Raw genomic sequence first — 20,271 nt, forward strand, 5'->3', positions numbered from 1 at the left:
AAGTTGAGTGCTCTCCGAGGCCATGGAATTGAGGAAACCACGAGCGATACATTTGTTATCTAAACACTAATTACTGTCTTCCAAGATTCTATAATCAAACGCAGCCTGTTTACCAATCTGCAATTGGCGCCCCACTTGTAGTGTTTCGAAATAATCGTAACCTTGGACTTTAACAGTGTTGTAACATTGGCATTACTGCATATGTACTTACGTCATATCGAGGAAACCATTGGTTTCCGGACCTATGTTAATTAGGATTATGTGGTTGTTTCATTGTCCTCCATTCGCTGCTTTCGTTTGTACCCAGGGGTGTGTCAAAAAGGACTCTACAACTTTAATAAGTTTACAAACTTATTCATATGACTTAACAGACTGTGGTCTTGAAGAAAAATGGATCAAGTTTTCACTGTTTGATTAAGACGTCCGGAAATTCCTAAATGAGCGGCATCCAATTGAGTGAATGGGCCGAGGAGAGACAATTAATGGCAGCCACGTTCGCTATATCTGACAACTTCTGATTATTTTCTTTTGGGGAATCATCAAAGGTACCTCGTTTGTTCCTCCCTTACTACCTCGCAACTGAACATATCATACCAGACATAATGCAGTGAATCTGGCAAGAAATCGACTTCAGATGAGATGTGTACCACATAAACAATGGAAGTCACATTTAATACATTCCATCGGCTGATATTCGTATCCGAGTTTTCACTTTTCTCCGGCATTTCCGTTATCGCATCGCAGTTCAGCCATGTAGATGCCTATGATGGCTTAGTAACCAATCCTCGCACGAAACATGCGGCCACATACGTCCATTACACATAACAGAAGGTTCAGGGCTTAACGGGCCTGGTGAAGCCTGCATCTCTGAAGTTTCTCATTCCCTTGCCTCCGACATTCCTGCTCAAAATGTAAGAGGCCAGCTGAAGTAGTTGTGCACCAATGTTTACAATCTTCTGCTGCGGCTCACCAATTACTTGCGTCAATGTTTAGATTCTCTAAGTTCTTCTGGAATTTGTCTTATAGCGCATTCACTTCACTATACACAATTTCTCGAGGAAGTATGTTGCTTCTCATCCGCTTGACAAGCTCAATCCATCTGAGCTGTTGACGAACAACATTGGCTTCTACATTACACATCTTTGCATTCTGAAGAACAGTAGTGTTTGATATGAAGTTGTTTCATTTGAGATTCATAATATCTAAGCTTCTGTTGGTTGAAGCGTTCTAGTTTCTTAATATCAAGGCGATACAGTGTGCAGGTTTCATAATCATAGTGCACGACAGAAACAACAACTATTCGATACACCATCTGTTGGGTGCTTCGTGTCAGATCTTTATCCAAAAAGACCCGATGTAGGAGATATCCAAAATCAACGTGTGTGGCATGCATCCTGTTCTGTTTAACTAAATGGTAAGAAACTTAAGGTATTTTGCTATAAAATGACACCAAAACCATGTCTTTGGTTAAATGAATAAATTAATATGAGTTTTGAAAGTCGTAAAGTTGTTTTTGATACACCCTGTATTCAGACAGTCTTTATATCTCCTAATGAAATATAAATGAAAATTAACTCTGTAACTTAACGGCTTATTCAATATTTCCAGTTTGCCTATGACCTACTAGAGGAAGGACTGTTAACTTTCTTTAGAACGTTTCAGGCACACAGGAATGTTTCTGCTCCCACTATTGGGTATTTGTTTTTCATTCCGCATATATTTCACAAAACGAAAGATCCATATACGTGCCCACCTGCGAAACTGCATATTATCAATTTTCAATTACCACCCGTCTTTCGGTATTATATTAAATTTATATCCGTTGTGACAATTTAAATTGCGGTTCTAGAAATTATCCCGTAGTTTATAAATCAATAAAGGCATTACAGTTATTTTTTCATCTTTTAAAAATTTAATATTATTTATTTTTGCATGTGGAAGTTAATAACTACGAATTTACATACGAAGCCTGAATATGTGTTTATCGAAAAAAGGTCCCTTTGTTACACACTACAATGCACTACGCAATTAATTTTTTTCTGAACAGAACTGTCAAGATATTCAGAAAAACCGCTACTGTCGACATCAGTCAGGCAAGCAGAAGGAAACCTTAACAGGTGTGACCACATGATAGAAAAGAGAAAGCTTTGAAGTAGTCAACAACATCTACAACAGATTATGCATCCATTTTTTAACGTAATCACTCGAGCTGTCACCCATTTGTAGACCACAGTATCTGCGCTTCTCCCTCCCCCTGCTTAACCCCTCGGCATCAGCCGCTTTTACCCCATGAACCACTATTTCTCACCCTACCACTCCAACCACTCCAGACGAGACCATAAATTTAAGTGACCGCAAGTGCGGCGCGATTACGCCTCTGCAATGTATAATGCATTAAGAAAATGACCACTTCACCCGATAACCCTCCTAGAGGGGTGACCCTGGCCTGAGGGAGAGAGGCGATGTTCTGGTCGTGTCTCGACCCGGGCCCCCCTTCTCCTGGCTGGCCAAGTCTTTGCGGAGGAAACAATGAGAGTGAGGGAGGGAAACCGGAAACAGAAGGGTTGTTACAGAATAAGTTGCTTGCCGAGGAAATTCCATCCACCCTACTGGCTCCCTCCAGCGAGAGGAACCCGAAAAAACATCTTAAGTAATTGGATCTGCTCTTATGTCCAAATGAAACGTAATTTCATGATTTATTGCTGACTATTAGCTTTCACGTATACTGCCTACTTGATATATGGAGCGGTAGTGCATCTTCGGGACGGACAGTACCTCGTTGTGGGTCACTACACACGTTATAAGCTTTCAGTTAAGGTGAGAATTTACTGAGAATTGATGCGAATGTTATTTATTACATAGTTATTTATACATAGTTTAATTCTTAATTTCTTTGCGTGTTTTTGGATACTTGCATTGTTTAGTTCATACATTTCGGGTGTAAACGAAAATTTCTGTTCCGACACTGACTATGTTGAGTGTTTATGGAAAAAGTTCAAGGCAATATACGTGAAGCGTTAAGTGAATTCGAAAGTAAAATTCTATGTACGGATTTTACAGAAAATCCTAGGAAGTTCGAGAGAGAGAGAGAGGAGATTAGTGTTTAACGTCCCGTCGACAACGAGGTCATTAGAGACGGAGCGCAAGCTCGGGTGAGGAAAGGATGGGGAAGGAAATCGGCCGCGCCCTTTCACAGGAACCATCCCGGCATTTGCCTGAAGCGATTTAGGGAAATCACGGAAAACCTAAATCAGGATGGCCGGAGACGGGATTGAACCGTCGTCCTCCCGAATGCGAGTCCAGTGTGCTAATCACTGCGCCACCTCGCTCGGTCTAGGAAGTTCGGGTCTTACGTTAAATCAGTAAGTGGATCGAAACAGCATATCCAGACACTCTGGGATGATGATGGCATTGAAACAGAGGATGACACGCGAAAAGCCGAAATACTAAACACCTTTTTCCAAAGCTGTTTCACAGAGGAAGACCGCACTGCAGTTCCTTCTCTAAATCCTCGCACGAACGAAAAACTGGCTGAAATCGAAATAAGTTCAAATGGTTCAAATGGCTCTGAGCACTATGGGACTTAACTGCTGTGGTCATCAGTCCCCTAGAACTTAGAACTACTTAAACCTAACTAACCTAAGGACACCACACACATCCATGCCCGAGGCAGGATTCGAACCTGCGACCGTAGCGGTCACGCGGTTCCAGACTGTATCGCCTAGAACCGCACGGCCACTCCGGCCGGCTCGAAATAAGTCTCCAAGGAATAGAAAACTAAATTCACTCAACAGCGGAAAGTCCACTGGACCTGACGGGATACCAATTCGATTCTACACAGAGTACGCGAAAGAACTTGCCCCCCTTCTAACAGCCGTGTACCGCAAAATCTCTAGAGGAACGGAAGGTTTCAAATGATTGGAAAAGAGCACAGGTAGTCCCAGTTTACAAGAAGGGGCGTCGAGCAGATGCGCAAAACTATAGGCCTATATCTCTGACAACGATCTGTTGTAGAATTTTAGAACATGTTTCTTGCTCGCGTATCATGTCATTTCTGGAAACCCAGAATCTACTCTGTAGAAATCAACATGGATTCCGGAAACAGCAATCGTGTGAGACCCAACTCGCTTTATTTGTTCATGAGACCCGAAAATATTAGATACAGGCTCCCAGGTAGATGCCATTTTCCTTGACTTCCGGTAGGCGTTCGATACAGTTCCGCACTGTCGCCTGATAAACGAAGTAAGAGCCTACGGAATATCAGACCAGCTGTGTGGCTGGATTGAAGAATTTTTTGAAAACAGAACACAGCATGTTGTTGTCAATGGAGAGACGTCTACAGACGTTAAAGTAACCTCTGGCGTACCACAGGGGAGTGTTATGGGACCATTGCTTTTCACAACATATATAAATGACCTAGTAGATAGTGTCGGAAGTTCCATGCGGCTTTTCGCGGGTGATGCTGTAGTATACAGAGAAGTTGCAGCATTAGAAAATTACAGCGAAATGCAGGAAGATCTGCAGCGGATAGGCACTTGGTGCAGGGAGTGGCAACTGACCCTTAACATAGACAAATGTAATGTATTGGGAATACATAGAAAGAAGGATCCTTTATTGTATGATTATATGATAGCGGAACAAACACTGCTGGCAGTTACTTCTGTAAAATATCTGGGAGTATGCGTGCGGAACGATTTGAAGTGGAATGATCATATAAAATTAATTGTTGGTAAGGCGGGTGCCAGGTTGAGATTCATTGGGAGAGCCCTTAGAAAATGTAGTCCATCAACTAAGGAGGTGGCTTACAAAAAACTCGTTCGGCCTATACTTGAGTATTGCTCATCAGTGTGGGATCCGTACCAGGTCGGGATCCAAGGAAGAGCGGCGCGTTTCGTCACAGGGTTATTTGGTAAGCGTGATAGCGTTACGGAGATGTTTAGCAAACTCATGTGGCAGACTCTTCAAGAGAGGCGCTCTGCATCGCGGTGTAGCTTGCTTTCCAGGTTTCGAGAGGGTGCGTTTCTGGATGAGGTATCGAATATATTGCTTCCCCCTACTTATACCTCCCGAGGAGATCACGAACGTAAAATTAGAGAGATTCGAGCGCGCACGGAGGCTTTCCGTCAGTCGTTCTTCCCGCGAACCATACGCGAGTGGAACAGGAAATGGAGGTAATGACTGTAGCACGTAAAGTGCCCTCCGCCACACACTGTTGGGTGGCTTGCGGAGTATAAATGTAGCTGTAGATGTAGATGTAGATGTATTACAGGCCGGCCGTTGTGGCCGTGCGGTTCTAAGCGCTTCAGTTTGGAACCGCGTGACCGCTACGGTCTCAGGTTCGAATCCTGTCTTGGGCATGGATGTGGGTGAAGTCCTTAGGTTAGTTAGGTTTAAGTAGTTCTAAGTTCTAGGGGACTGATGACCTCAGATGTTGAGTCCCTTAGTGCTCAGAGCCATTTGAACCATGTATTACAGTGTCAGCGTTCGCCAATTCCGACATTGTAAGCGTTAGACTAATTCGTTACCAGTGAAAGTATCACTATTATCGTTTTGTAATAATACCAAAATACATATATTTATCAGAATATAAAATTGGTGGCTACAAGTCTCTATATTGTTATAATGTTTACACCGATACATGCTACTAAAGACATTGTCATTTGATTATTTTGAATTATTAGAAAATTAAGAAGTTTCCCGTACGTAAAAGGCTTATTTTATATGCACGAAATGTATTCGCAGTTGCGAATACGGACAATCATTAGGCGTATAAGAGAATGACGACAGTAAATATTGGTGCCGGACTGGGTCTCGAAGCCGCATTTTCCGCTTTACGCTAGCGGTCGCCCTAACCACTTTGGATGTCCCTCACGACTCGCGGTTAAATCAAAACTTTCGTATGCCATCGTTCCTGCGTCACAACTTGTACTTGCACAGACCTTATGTAATTCCCGTACAGGGGAGGGCTTTTAATTTAAAGTCGTTGTCTGGTTTCAGCGGATAAATACGAATTGCATACATCCATGTTCGAAGGACCACTGCATGGTTCTTCTTACCAACATAAACACTGCAATATCGTATTATTTTAAATGATAGAAAGATACAACAGTACTACGGAAAACTTTAACATGTACACAAATGTCACGGTACACCTCACTGTATCGTATCGGACTTCTTTCGCCCGGCGTAGTGCAAATAGCCGTTCTTAGTTGGGGAAGTGTTGCCGGTGCAGGATGTTGTGCACCAACTGACCCCTCCAGTACGTCTCACAAATGTGCTGTGGGATTCAGGTCGGGCGATCTCGGTGGCCAAATCATTCGCTTCAATTGTCCAGAATGTTCTTCAAACCAATCCCGAACAAGTGAACTGCCTTCTGATGATCTCACCCTCTGTGCCCAGCGACTAACTGTAGGCCTACTTCTGTCGACAGCAGATGCTTCATAGACTTTGCACAAGCGTTCGTGAATATTTCCCACAATTTCTTTCCCTGCTGCGAAAAATTCAATGACGGCACGTTGCTTGTAACGTACATCTCCTACAGACGCCATTTTGAAACTGTCCTGCAGCTACGCTATCTATCAGAAGGGACGGAAAATTCGCGCGCTCACTCATATAATACATATAATACATAAGTAACGTTTCGCATTCGTAGCATTGTTTTCGGCTGAGAAAAAAAAATTCGGGACATCAGTTCCTGGTAACCCTCATATTTAAGCGATTACCGTTGCAAGATCACAGATTAATGCAAGACTGAGATAAGCCATTGTAGTTTTTTTTCAAAGGGGTGGAGCCCCTCCACGCCCTTACCGATGTGGTCACCATCACAAAAGATCTACTGTCACTCCGTATTTGTTAGTTTCTAGTCGAGATCTTCACGGGATGTAGGGCCGTGATGTTATCCGTGCGTCTGAGCAGGATTACCCACTAAGAAGGTCGCATCTAGCAGACAGACAGTGGACGAAAAGTGCCGGCCGAAGTGGCCGTGCGGTTAAAGGCGCTGCAGTCTGGAACCGCAAGACCGCTACGGTCGCAGGTTCGAATCCTGCCTCGGGCATGGATGTTTGTGATGTCCTTAGGTTAGTTAGGTTTAACTAGTTCTAAGTTCTAGGGGACTAATGACCTCAGCAGTTGAGTCCCATAGTGCTCAGAGCCATTTGAACCATTTGAACCAAAAGCAAGTGAAGGGTAGCGGTTTCAAGGGAGAGGAAAAAAGTACCAAGGCAAGCGCCAAAGGGAAAAATCCCTCCGGTAGTATGGTCGGGTAGTAAGAGCAGAACCTGTTTCTTGCTGTCTGAGACAAATCATGCAAGGGTGAAGTGGCTGTTAGTTTTGAGTATCGTGAAGTGATCGGTGTCGTTACAATGGCTTAGGTCGTCATGAAGAGTGTCAGTCCTTTCGACGAGGGGTACTCCTGGGCCATCTGCAGCCTCTGTATCTATGACATGCCAAAAGATTGTTATATGAGTGGTCGATTGGTCATAAATCGATGACTGTATAAGGGTTTTGGCTGGGTTTGTTTGCGTTTAGTGTGGAATACGACTTTCCTGCGTTGCCGATTGGGTGGTTGGATTACACCTGGCGGTGCCATTTAATTTTGCTGTGCTGCAGGATTCACCTGTATTTGTCAGCCGAGCGGTTTTAGGCTCTTCAGTCTGGAACCGCTTGACCGCTACGGTCGCAGGTCCGAAACCTGCCTCGGGCATGGATGTGTGTGGTTTACTTATGTTAGTTGGGTTTAAGTAGTTCTAAGTTCTAGGGGACTGATGACCTCATACGTTAAGTCCCATAGAGCTCAGAACCATTTGTATTTGTCATGTTTATTTGTTTAATTGTCCCTAAGTAGTAGTGTTTATGGGCAGTTGTGTTTCCACATTGCAAATATGAAATGCCGGTACATTAATAACTCGTGTAACAATCAGAATGTTGAATGCAAGCATGCAGTCATGCATGCATTGTGTTGTACAGTTGCCGGATGTCAGTTTGTGCGACGGAGTACCATGTTGTTGCACTTGGTCGGTCAATACAAGGACGGTTAAAGTTATTGGTGGACGAGGCCGGATTGTCCGTGACGTCCCACATGTGCCCGATAGGAGACAGATCAGGTGATCTAGCAGGCCAAGGCAACATGTCCACACGCTGTATGCATGTTGGGTTCCAACCCTGGTATGTGGTCAAGCGTTATCCTGTTGGAAAACACCTCCTGGAATGCTGTTTATGAACGGCAGCTCAACACGTAGAACCACCAGACTGACGTATAAATTTGCTGTCACGGTGCTTGGGATAACCACGAGACTACTCCTGCTGTCATACGAAATCGCATTCCAGACCCCTAACTTCATGTGTAGGTCCAACTTGCGACTGTAGATCGTCGTGACCACTGCTGGCAGCAATCGTGTACAATGACTATATTCCTGGCAAGTATTTCTGTGGTATCGCAGAAGGAACATCTACCTTCTTGTAGCCCTACTATACAATCCCATTCAAACTAAGTATGGCGTTGATAATGGCGTCTTTGTTGCCGTCAACAAATTCTTGACTAACATCAATTACATGCACCACTCTTATGCTATTGGTGCGAAATTTGAGTAAACATCATCTTTCTGATGTACAAACACGCCTACTAACTTTCGTTTATGTCACATAACTCGTACTTGATGTAGAGATTTTTTCCATCAGTGTATACAGCACTGATAAGCTGCTGTGTTATAAATGTCAAGCGGATTGGGAATGCGCATTATTTGAGACGGTAGCAAGAAATACGAAATAAAATTAAGGCTGTTGTAATACAAGGAAATGAGGAGAAGTGAAATGACATTCAAAACATTTTTAAACACTTATTATAGTGTCTCATATTACGGTTATTTTTATTGATTAATATGACATTAACTTATATAGATAACCAGTTAACAGTAAGATCTGTAGGGGAAGGTTTGGTAAAGTGAACAGGATAGGAAAAGTGGCCAGGACGGCAAAAGCGGCCATTCCATATTTTTGCCCTGAAGAGCGCTACTGCCTGCCTCGAAATTGCCAGAATAGTTCACATATAAATAGCCGTTCTTGTCGGTAAGATTGACGGAGGAAACTTGTTCCGTTATTTTTAATAAGAAAGTTTTTGTCTTTGAATCGCCATTTTACCTCACTTGTACGAGAGTAATAATTTTCTTACAGTATCAGTGCTTAAACGATGTCTTTTGACCCACAAATGTAGTAGCTAGTTATTGGTTTCTGTTTGACAGTTTCTTCTATGATTCACTAATGCCGACATGGCATCCGACCGGGAAAAGTGGCCACACTAGTCAACGGAAAAAAGCATTTATAATAACAACAGATAAATACCCACCAGGTTAGCCGAGCGCGCTAATGCGCTGCTTTCTGGACTCGGGTAGGCGCGCCAGCCCTGGATCGAATACGCCCAGCGGATTAACGACGACGGCCGGTGTGCCAGCCAGCCTGGATGTGGTTTTTAGGCGGTTTTCCACATCCCCCTAGGTGAATACCAGGCTGGTCCCCACGTCCCGCCTCAGTTACACGGCTCGCAGATATCTCAACACTTTCACACTATTCCATGGATTACACTAGTCGCAGACAGTGGAGGTACACTAATTCCGTCCCGGGGGGTACAGGGTGGCGGCAGGAAGGGCATCTGGCCACCTCTTACACTACCATTGCCACATCCGATTACCCATGCCGATCCTGTGTATCTGCGGGAAAAAAGGCACAAGCAAAAGAAAGAAAGAATAACAACAGATAAATCTCACTTCCAAATCTTTGTATACAAATATATAATCCGCCGATCTATACCCGTGTGACAATTTTGAATTAATGAAATCGCATTATTTAAACTGTCTCTGTTCAGTTATGTATGACCTGATACAAAATTCCGATCATAAATAGTCTGCTACGGCCGCCTATTAATGTTTCAGATAGTGTTACGTGGAGATTCATGGAAAATATGCCCGGAAGTCAGACAAACAAAGATAGGGCTTTGTTGGGCTTGCACTGGCCACACTACCAGCTTGGGCACGAAAAAATGCTCACTGTGCAAGTCTCCAGAAAATAGCACGTTGTTCTATTATACACACATCAAAAAAAGATTTGAATGACCCCGGTTCCCAGAACTCATGAATATAGACGGTGATTGTTGTACTACAGACACAGTCACTTTGACTGTTCAGAGATGTCATTAAACCCGTCCAAAGATGTAAACAACCACGGATGAACAGCGCCTATTAGACGGAGGGGGTCTGACAGCCGATCAGTTCCGGTCATTCCACCAGGAAGGAGGTACACGGCTCGTATTGCCTGTAGTTCAACCGTACCTAGACGGTCAATACCGCGGTTCGGTCGCGTCCACATTGTTACTTTACGCCAGGGAGGGCTCTCAACAAGTGTCCAGGTGTCTTGGAGTGAAGCAAAGCGATGTTGTTCAGACATGGAGGAGATACAGAGAGTCAGGAACTGTCGATGACATGCCTCGCTCAGGCCGCCCAAGGGCTACTACAGCAGAGGACGACCGCTACCTATGGATTATGGCTCGGAGGAACCCTGACAGCAACACCACCGTGTGCGCAATAGGCTTCATGATGCGCAACTTCACTCCCGACGTCCATGGTGAGATTCATCTTTGTAACCACGACACCATGCAGCGCGGTACAGATGGGTCCAACAGCATGCCGAATGGACCGCTCAGGATTGGCAGCACGTTCTCTTCACCGATGAGTGTCGCATATGCCTTCAACCAGACAATCGTCGCAGACGTGTTTGGAGGCAACCTGGCCAGGTTGGACGCCTTAGACACACTATCCAGCGAGTGCAGCAAGGTCGAGGTTCCCTGATGTTTTGGGGTGGCATTATGTGGGGCCGACGTATGCCGCTGGTGGTCATGGAGGGCGCCATAACGGTTGTACGATGCATGAATGCCATAATGTCCTCCTCCGACCGATGGTGCAACCATATCGGCAGCATATTGGCGAGGCACTCGTGTCCATGGACGACAATTCGCACCCCCATCGTGAACATCTTGTGAATGACTTCCTTCAGGATAACGACATCGCTTGACTAGAGTGTCCAACATGTTCTCCAGACATGAACCCTATCGAACATGCCCGAGATAGATTGAAAACGGCTATTTATGGACGATGTGACGCACCAACCAAATAGCTGTTGAGGAGTGGGACAATCTGGACCAACACTGCCTTGATGAAGTTGTGGATAGTATGCCACAACGAATACAGGCATGCATCAATGTAGGAGGGCGTGCTACTGGAGGTACCGATGTGTACAGCAATCTGGACCATCACCTCTGAAGATCTCGCTGTATGCTGGTACAACATGCAATGTGTGATTTTCATGAACAATAAAAAAGGTGGAAATGATGTTTGTGTTTATCTCTATTCCAATTTTCTGCACAGATTCAGAAACTCCTGAAACCAAGGTGATGCAAAAAAATGGTATGGATCTGAGCACTATGGGACTTAACTTCTGAGGTCATCAGTCCCCTAGAATTTAGAACTACTTAAACCAAACTAACCTAAGGACATCACACACATCCATGCCCGAGTCAGGATTCGAACCTGCGACCGTAGTGGTCACGCGGTTCCAGACTGTAGCGCCTAGAACCGCTTGTCCACTCCGGCCGGATGAGGTGATGCAAAACTTTTTTGACGTGTGTATTATTTTCTGTTTTACGTTAAATTATTTGGTGTGATGGCTTATAATAAGTAGATTCAAAATGTGTAACGATCGAATGCTGCCATAGCCCATTAATCCCAGATTTCACCACGGTGTGTTAGTGGATACTTTCATCGTACGTCCCACATTGGTTTCTGTGGCTATTCTACGCTATGTTGCACGTTTGTTTGCACAGACAACTCTACTCAAACGCCGCAGATCTCGGTCGTCAAGCGATGGCCGTCGGGCAGTGCTTCGTCTCTGACGTGAGAGGTAATGCCTTAAATTTGGTATTCTCGGCACACTCTCGAAATACTTAATTGCCTAACGAACTCCGATATGGGATGTCCAATGCGGATAGCTCCAACTATCACTTCGCGTTCAGAGTCTGTTAATTCCCGTCGTGTGGCCAGAATCACGTCGGAACCCTTTTCACATGAATCGTGTGAGTACACAATGACTGCTGTGCCCATACACTGCCTTGTTATATCTCGTTTACGCGATACTACTGCCATCTGTCTTTGTGCATATCGCTATCCCGTGACTCACCTCGGTGTAAAGTGATTAGCGTACTGACGATAGGATTGCCACGCGATATCACGTAAGTTGAGGCCTTTGGTGACGTTGTTAGAGAGACGCAAAGTGGCATCTATCGTAGCGTGTTCCTTACGGAAACCGGCTCGTATTTTTGTTATGGGATCTTTTTTCTTTGCACGTTTTTAAATGCGTTTGGCGAATATTACCTCAAAGCACTTTCTTGTCACGGGAAGCAGCGAGATTCCAGATTACATATTCGCTCAAAGAGATTCATCGGGGCTTCTCTGCACCGTATTTTCTCACAGGATGGTGAACCTCACGACACGCAGTGCTTCCCTCCTCTACTTGCCTTCATATCTCTCTACATTTCACTTCCTGCCAGCAGCCCCTTCAGTAGGAGAGGTCTCGCTTTAATGCTACGAAAGAATAATGCAAAAGAAGTCTAAAACATATCGTTTGTTAACCTTCAGCTCGTCAGTCGGCAGCACGCAAGTAGCTCTGGAAGCTTTTAAAAAACTCGAATAAAGTTCTACGGCACGCGAAGTCACGCGGCGAAACTAATTCCAGCCGCACAAATGGAAACTGAAGGCGGACGCCTTTTGTGTGCTCAGCGCCGGCCATTACCAGCACAGTCCGAGGCGCGCCTTTTTATGAGCCGGAGCACGCCAAGGATCATGCCGACAGTCTTGCAGAGGCGCGTTACCCGAACCGGCGCTTCTTCGAACTGACCCAGGAGCCACTGTAAACAAGTCCCACGTTCCAGGAAAGAGTACTGTAAATTACTTTACGATGCCCTTCTGACGGTCTGTCTGAGTGCCTGTGTAAACTGATGCCATTCTTCACGGTTATCAGTTCTGTTGTGAGATCCCAAGAGATCCTAGGTAGTAACTTTTCTGCTTCTGGTGTGGTAAGGTCTGCTGGAAAATTCTTTGCAAAGCAAATACTCTCTCTCCCTGTCTCTCCCTTTTAGGGAAAATACAAGAGAAACTGCTATGTTGTATGCTTGAAGAAGGTAGAAACAGTCAGTGTGAACGAGTCTCACTTGGGGTTTAGAAAATGCAAGTTCATGTTGTGAATCAACGCATCAGCGGACTTACTTGGCGTAATGGTAGACAGAGCTAGAGTTTTCGATAACCTCTGGTGGTCCGTTTTGTTTTGTATACTGAAGCAAAGGCCACGATATCTCTCCAGGAGTATTGCAGAGAAATGAAGGCTAAACTTGTCCGTCCTAGGAGTGTAATAGGAAAACATTAAACTAAAGGATATCCACAGGGCTCTGTATGTGGACCAGAGTTATATCATACTGGCCTAGAAACATATTAAAGGAAATAACTGGACGACCCTAAGCAGAAGGATGCGTGAAATATGCTAATGCCTGGATTATCATAGTAACTGAGACGATTGGGGCAGAACTAGAAAAAAATAGTTGACATGTTGTGGCACTGCTCCACACAAGTGTTTCGGAAAAGAAATTTAATTTGTGTATTTTTTAAAATTATTCTTATGAGTTGTGTGATGCGACCCGCCAGGAATTCCTCTCGTGTCAAACTTTTTCATCTCAGAGTATCTCAGCTGCACACAACGTGCTCAATAATTTATAGGATACATCCAAATCTCTGCCTTCTGCATCATTTTGACTCTGTAAAGCTCCTTGGAGGACCAAGTGTTTTTCGTGGACTGCGTCTGAACTTCACTTGTGATGTACAAGCTGTCTTTGGAGGCTCCTTTTAACATCATTGCAGCTACGACTTGATGTCTCCATACAAGTCGTGTCATCCTACCCCTTTTGTAGCATTTTTCGCTCATGGAACCATTACTTTAGTTCCACAGATAACAAGTAGATTGGGTGAGGCCGTAATAGCAGACATATGACGTATGACGTCACAAGGCGGGATAAAGCCACCTGTACAGATGCTGCTAGTATGATACAGCAGTCGTAGTGAATTGTGCCAACAGAAACTATTTGCGTGCTGATTGGGTGCTGTGGTGAAAGCCAGAGTGGATAATCCTCTTGTCTGCAGGCCAAACCGGTTACTCTCATTTACTATTGTTAACTAATGCTCAAATATATTCCAACATATGATGGAAGAGCCTCTCAGTACAGTACTGTTATGACGTATAAGGACCATAATTTTACAATGAATTGTAGATAAACAAATACTATAGTAAGTACACTTCGTGCGTCATCGTCAATGTAACGAACACCCAGTATGTGGTTCACGCCAACCAGGCAGTGAAAATATGATGGCATGGACATGTGCGGTTAATATAACAATGTGCGTTTAACTAAGAGTTTAGGAATGCCTATTTTGTCCTGGAACATCTTACTAACATGTATTCTTCAGTCAGAAAGTGGTGAAGGTCTGTATTTGGACTATCGTGACTGGTAGTTAATCTATTGCGCGAAATTTGTAGACATACACATGATTATGCAACATTGTAGAAGTCAGTTTCTTGCTTTCTCTGAAAGGATATGCTTATAATAAACATAGCTGTCATCCCTGTAAACAATCAAGCACATTGTTTAGATGAGATAAAAGCCTTTTGCACTTTCACTGCAATACCAAACGCCTTACACATAAATAACGGGCTCAAGACTTCAGTGCTACTTCTGTCCTGCTACAACAGCATCACATAAAGACACCAGATTGATGGAACTAACAGAACTTCAGTTATTTATTCTGACTTGGCAAGATACAATTAGGCCTCTTGCACGTTCTGCTACTCCAGTATAAATGGAGGCAGTAAAGTGCTCTCTGTCGAAGTGTAGAAACAGGAATAGCACATTGATTTGTTAAACTCGTGCTGTTTATTATCCGCACGTTTAACCTCGAATGGTGACGGATATGCTAATAAGGTCTCTAGTCAGCGTGGTCCTTATTTTCCTTTCCTCGCCGAGTCTGCAGAGAACCTCATAGTTTCTTATCCCAACTGTCCGCCTGATTTCCAACATCCCTTTGCGACAATACGTCTCAGAATCTACGATTATATTCTTTTCACACAATCTACGATTCACTACCATACAATGGTGTGCACTAGACGTACATTCTAAGAAATCATGTTTTATACTACAGTAAAACTTCTGAGTAACGAACACCGACGGGGAAAATAAAAATGTCCGCTTTTAAGGAGTGTCTGCCATTCAGAAAAGGAGAAAAATACAATATACGTTACCATCCGTACAGTATACTGTAAATAGAAATGTACTGTACTACTGCATTACTGTATAAATAAAGGAGCAAAAATTTATTTTTATTCAAGTACAATACTACATTAACAAATCCTTATACCCTAGCGTAATGCAGTGTTAAGATTTCTTTCGTGCTTTCTGGAAGACTGATTTGAAATAACCAAGTATTTTTCTTCTCAACTAGAGAGTAGTTTATATTTGTCTTCTCAGTATGAGCTTCAACTGATAACGTCCCTCTTCATCAATTTTCATCAAAAAGTGGTGTCTCGATTTTCTCAGCTCTAGCTAATATCTGATTGCTCTCTGGGGTAACGGTCTCAGAACTGTCGGCGACCCCTGTTCTAATTCCACCGTTGTTATTCAGTACTGACTGCTAATTCCTGTCGTTCATTATGTTCGACCATTCTTCTCCAGTTCCAAGCTGTTGTCAAACTCACGACTTCCAATTCCTTTCGTACGCTATTCAGTGTCCACGAATGGTAGTTTAAAACTTTTCTATAATCATATCCACATTACTAAAAGGTTCATTTTCAGGTTGCCTATCTAAAAAAAATTATTTTTAGTATTTCACGTAATTACGGACTAAATTTAATAATTTAAAATGCTTTCATAATCTACTCATTCAAAGGTATAACCTGACATTAAAACGTTTACGCAATGAGTGAGTCAAGTATTAAAAAGTTAGAAACTGAGTGTACGTCTTGAAGCAGAGTAACTCGTGACGCACAAATTACCCAGACTATATTCATCCAGTATTTGAGAGTGAGAGCACTTACATAGCAACTCCCATCAAGTGGCTCCGCAAACTTTCCCAGCGTTATAATTCGTTGTTCATATCGGGTCTCCAGCCGTCGCACTACCTCGCCGGAACTGTGCGAGGGCCTACTAACCTGAAGATGGCGGCCAGAGGGACCGCCGAAATATTGTGTCCAGTTAACGAGATGTTCCGGCTGGAGACCCGATATGAATACAATTCCCGTCTAATTTTACACATGATTTCAAACTTTTTCAAAAACTTTTCTTCGTTTTAATCCCAAAAAACAATGAAAGGAAAAGTGTTTATAGCTTAGTAAGTGTCCGTTATTCGTGCGGTAAAGCTCCAGCATCAACCATGATGTTTTACTTTGGCATTTATCTAGTACTAACCGCTGTCGCTACGCATTTTGTTGACATTATCGACGTATATCACCGAAGATACCCACAAAATTAAACAGGGTGATACAAAGAAACGTTTACAAACTATGTACTGACTTGTCAGAAAATCGTAAGAAATTTTGGTCTTATGTCAAAGCGGTAGGTGGATCAAAAGAAAACGTCCAGACACTCTGTGACCTAAATGGTACTGAAACAGAGGATGACAGACTAAAGGCCGAAATACTAAATGTCTTTTTCCAAAGCTGTTTCACAGAGGAAGACTGCACTGTAGTTCCTTCTCTAGATTGTCGCACAGATGACAAAATGGTAGATATCGAAATAGACGACAGAGGGATAGAGATACAATTGAAATCGCTCAAAAGAGGAAAGGCCGCTGGGCCTGATGGGATACCAGTTCGATTTTACACAGAGTACGCGAAGGAACTTGCCCCCCTTCTTGCAGCGGTGTACCGAATGTCTCTAGAAGAGCGTAGCGTTCCAAAGGATTGGAAAGGGGCACAGGTCATCCCCGTTTTCTAGAAGGGACGTCGAACAGATGTGCAGAACTATAGACCTATATCTCTAACGTCGATCAGTTGTAGAATTTTGGAACACGTATTGTGTTCGAGTATAATGACTTTTCTGGAGACTAGAAATCTACTCTGTAGGAATCAGCATGGGTTTCGAAAAAGACGGCCGTGTGACACCCAGCTCACGCTACTCGTCCACGAGACTCAGAGGGCCATAGACACGGGTTCACAGGTAGATGCCGTGTTTCTTGACTTCCGCAAGGCGTTCGATACAGTTCCCCAAAGTCGTTTAATGAACAAAGTAAGAGCATATGGACTATCAGACCAATTGTGTGATTGGATTGAACAGTTCCTAGATAACAGAACGCAGCATGTCATTCTCAATGGAGAGAAGTCTTCCGAAGTAAGAGTGATCTCAGGTGTGCCGCAGGGGAGTGTCGTAGGACCGTTGCTATTCACAATATACATAAATGACCTTCTGGATGACATCGGAAGTTCACTGAGGCTTTTTGCGGATGATGCTGTGGTATATCGAGAGGTTGTAACAATGGAAAATTGTACTGAAATGCAGGAGGATCTGCAGCGAATTGACGCATGGTGCAGGGAATGGCAATTGAATCTCAATGTAGACAAGTGTAATGTGCTGCGAATACATAGAAAGAAAGATCCCTTATCATTTAGCTACAATATAGCAGGTCAGCAACTGGAAGCAGTTAAAGCCATAAATTGTCTGGGAGTACGCATTAGGAGTGATTTAAAATGGAATGATCATATAAAGTTGATCGTCGGTAAAGCAGATGCCAGACTGAGATTCATAGGAAGAATCTTAAGGAAATGCAATCCGAAAACAAAGGAAGTGGGTTACAGTACGCTTGTTCGCCCGCTGCTTGAATACTGCTCAGCAGTGTGGGATCCGTACCAGATAGGTTTGATAGAAGAGATAGAGAATATCCAACGGAGAGCAGCACGCTTCGTTACAGGATGATTTAGTAATCGCGAAAGCGTTACGGAGTTGATAGATAAACTCCAGTGGAAGACTCTGCAGGAGAGACGCTCAGTGGCTCGGTACGGGCTTTTGTTGAAGTTTCAGGAACATACCTTCACCGAAGAGTCAAGCAGTATATTGCTCCCTCCTACGTATATCTCGCGAAGAGACCATGAGGATAAAATCAGAGAGATTAGAGCCCACACAGAGGCATACCGACAATTCTTCTATCCACGAACAATACGAGACTGGAATAGAAGGGAGAACCGATGGAGGTATTCAAGGTACCCTCCGCCACACACCGTCAGGTGGCTTGCGGAGTATGGATGTAGATGTAGATGTAGATGTAGAAATGGCACATCAGACATACAACAAGGGTCAGGAACCACATAGGAACCGGGGGTCACAAAGGCAATCCTGAGCTACTAAATGGCGGTGCAGTTATTTAATCATTTGCTACAAATCGATCCCAACTACAGGAGATGCTCAACGTTGTCCAGTTCTATCGAGATATGACTAATATGGACGCTGCATTGAATGGAACATCACCTCAAAGATACTTAGCCCATGTCGATAACATACTGCTGACCCAAGAATCCTGCCCACTAGGTAAAAGATGTTTCATATAAAAGGCTCTACACAGGAAAAAATTGATTGGGGACAGGTCGGGTGATCGTGGCGGCTACGCGGCTGGCTCACCGCGACCAATCCATCGACCGGGACAGGTCGCCTGCAGATGTGCCCTCACTTGTCTGCTGAAATGTGCAGGGGCTCCGTCGTACTAAAGTCGAATGCGGCGACGAATATCATTGGAGCATCTTTCAGCAAATCTGGCAGAACCTCTTGTAGGAATACCTGATACGAGCGACCGTCATGTTGGTCCGGGAGAAGGTACGGCCCAATTAAATAGTCTCCGCCGATGTCATCCCAAACGTTAAGAGTAAATTTGTTTTGTGAGTCATTCGTACGAGTAGCATGTAGGTTGATATCCGTGCACTTATGCAGGTTGCGGACGTTCATCACGCCCTCGAATGAGAACGCAGCCTCATCGGTGAAGAGGACACTCACTGTGAAGCTTCAGCCTGCAGCGGATTCCGGCAGAAACCATCGCGCAGATCACGTCGCTTGTTGTAGTCCCTCGGTTGCAGCGGCTGAACACATTTCAAATGAAACGAATGCAGTCCTTTGCCGTGTATAATGCGCCAGACGGGATATCAGTGGTGCGGGACATACCTCGGGTACTTGTTGAACGCGTACGCTGCAACTTTTCGAGAACTCTTTCTTCCATGGCAAGTGTCCGTGTTGTTCGTTGGCGACCAGCACCCGGCTTGAGCACACTGAACGAGCCGGTTCCGCACAATCGGCTACCCAGGGTGGCGAATAATGTGTCACCTTTTTATCAAGATATTTCTCACCATACAATTTCATAGCTTCTCGTCCATTGCTACTGGCCATGCCATAAACCAAACGCATCTCAGCCATTACACGGTGTGTGTAGCTAGCCAACGCTTGTAAGGCGTGAATGGCGACAGTTTCTGTGCTCTCCACCCGTGTTTGTATAGCAACATCCTCTCGTTACCGTAGCGTCCTCCCGTGACCGTAGCGCACTCTCGTGGCATTTGCGACCCCTCGGTTCCTAAGTCATTGCTGACCCTTGTTGCCTGCCCAACTTGCCATACTAATTTGTAAATTGTTTTTTGAATCACCATGTAGAATTTTACGACGTAGTTAAAAAACTAAACTAGTTTTTCTGAAAAATGGTAACCGTTCTCAGTATTCGTTGAATGAAAGATTATATAATTCTTTTAAAAAGATGTTTCATGGTGCAATATACAGGGTGGTCCACTGATAGTGACCGGGCCAAATACCTCACGAAATAAGCATCAAATGAAAAAACTACAAAGAACGAAACTCGTCTAACTTGAAAGGCGAAACCAGAGGGCGCTGTGGTTGGCCTGCTAGATGGCGCTGCAATAGGTCAAACGGATATCGACTGCGTTTCTTTAAATGGGATCCCCCATTTTTTATTACATATTCGTGTACTACGTAAAGAAGTATGAATGTTTTAGTTGGACCACTTTTTCCGCTTTGTGACAGATGGCGCTGTAATAGTCACAAACGTATAACTACGTGGTATCACGTAACATTCCGCCAGTGCGAACGGTATTTGCTTCGTGATATATTAACCGTGTTAACATGGACCGTTTACTAATTGCGGAAAAGGT

This window comes from Schistocerca nitens, chromosome 7 (genome assembly GCF_023898315.1).
Source record: "Schistocerca nitens isolate TAMUIC-IGC-003100 chromosome 7, iqSchNite1.1, whole genome shotgun sequence".
Lineage (NCBI taxonomy): Eukaryota > Metazoa > Arthropoda > Insecta > Orthoptera > Acrididae > Schistocerca > Schistocerca nitens.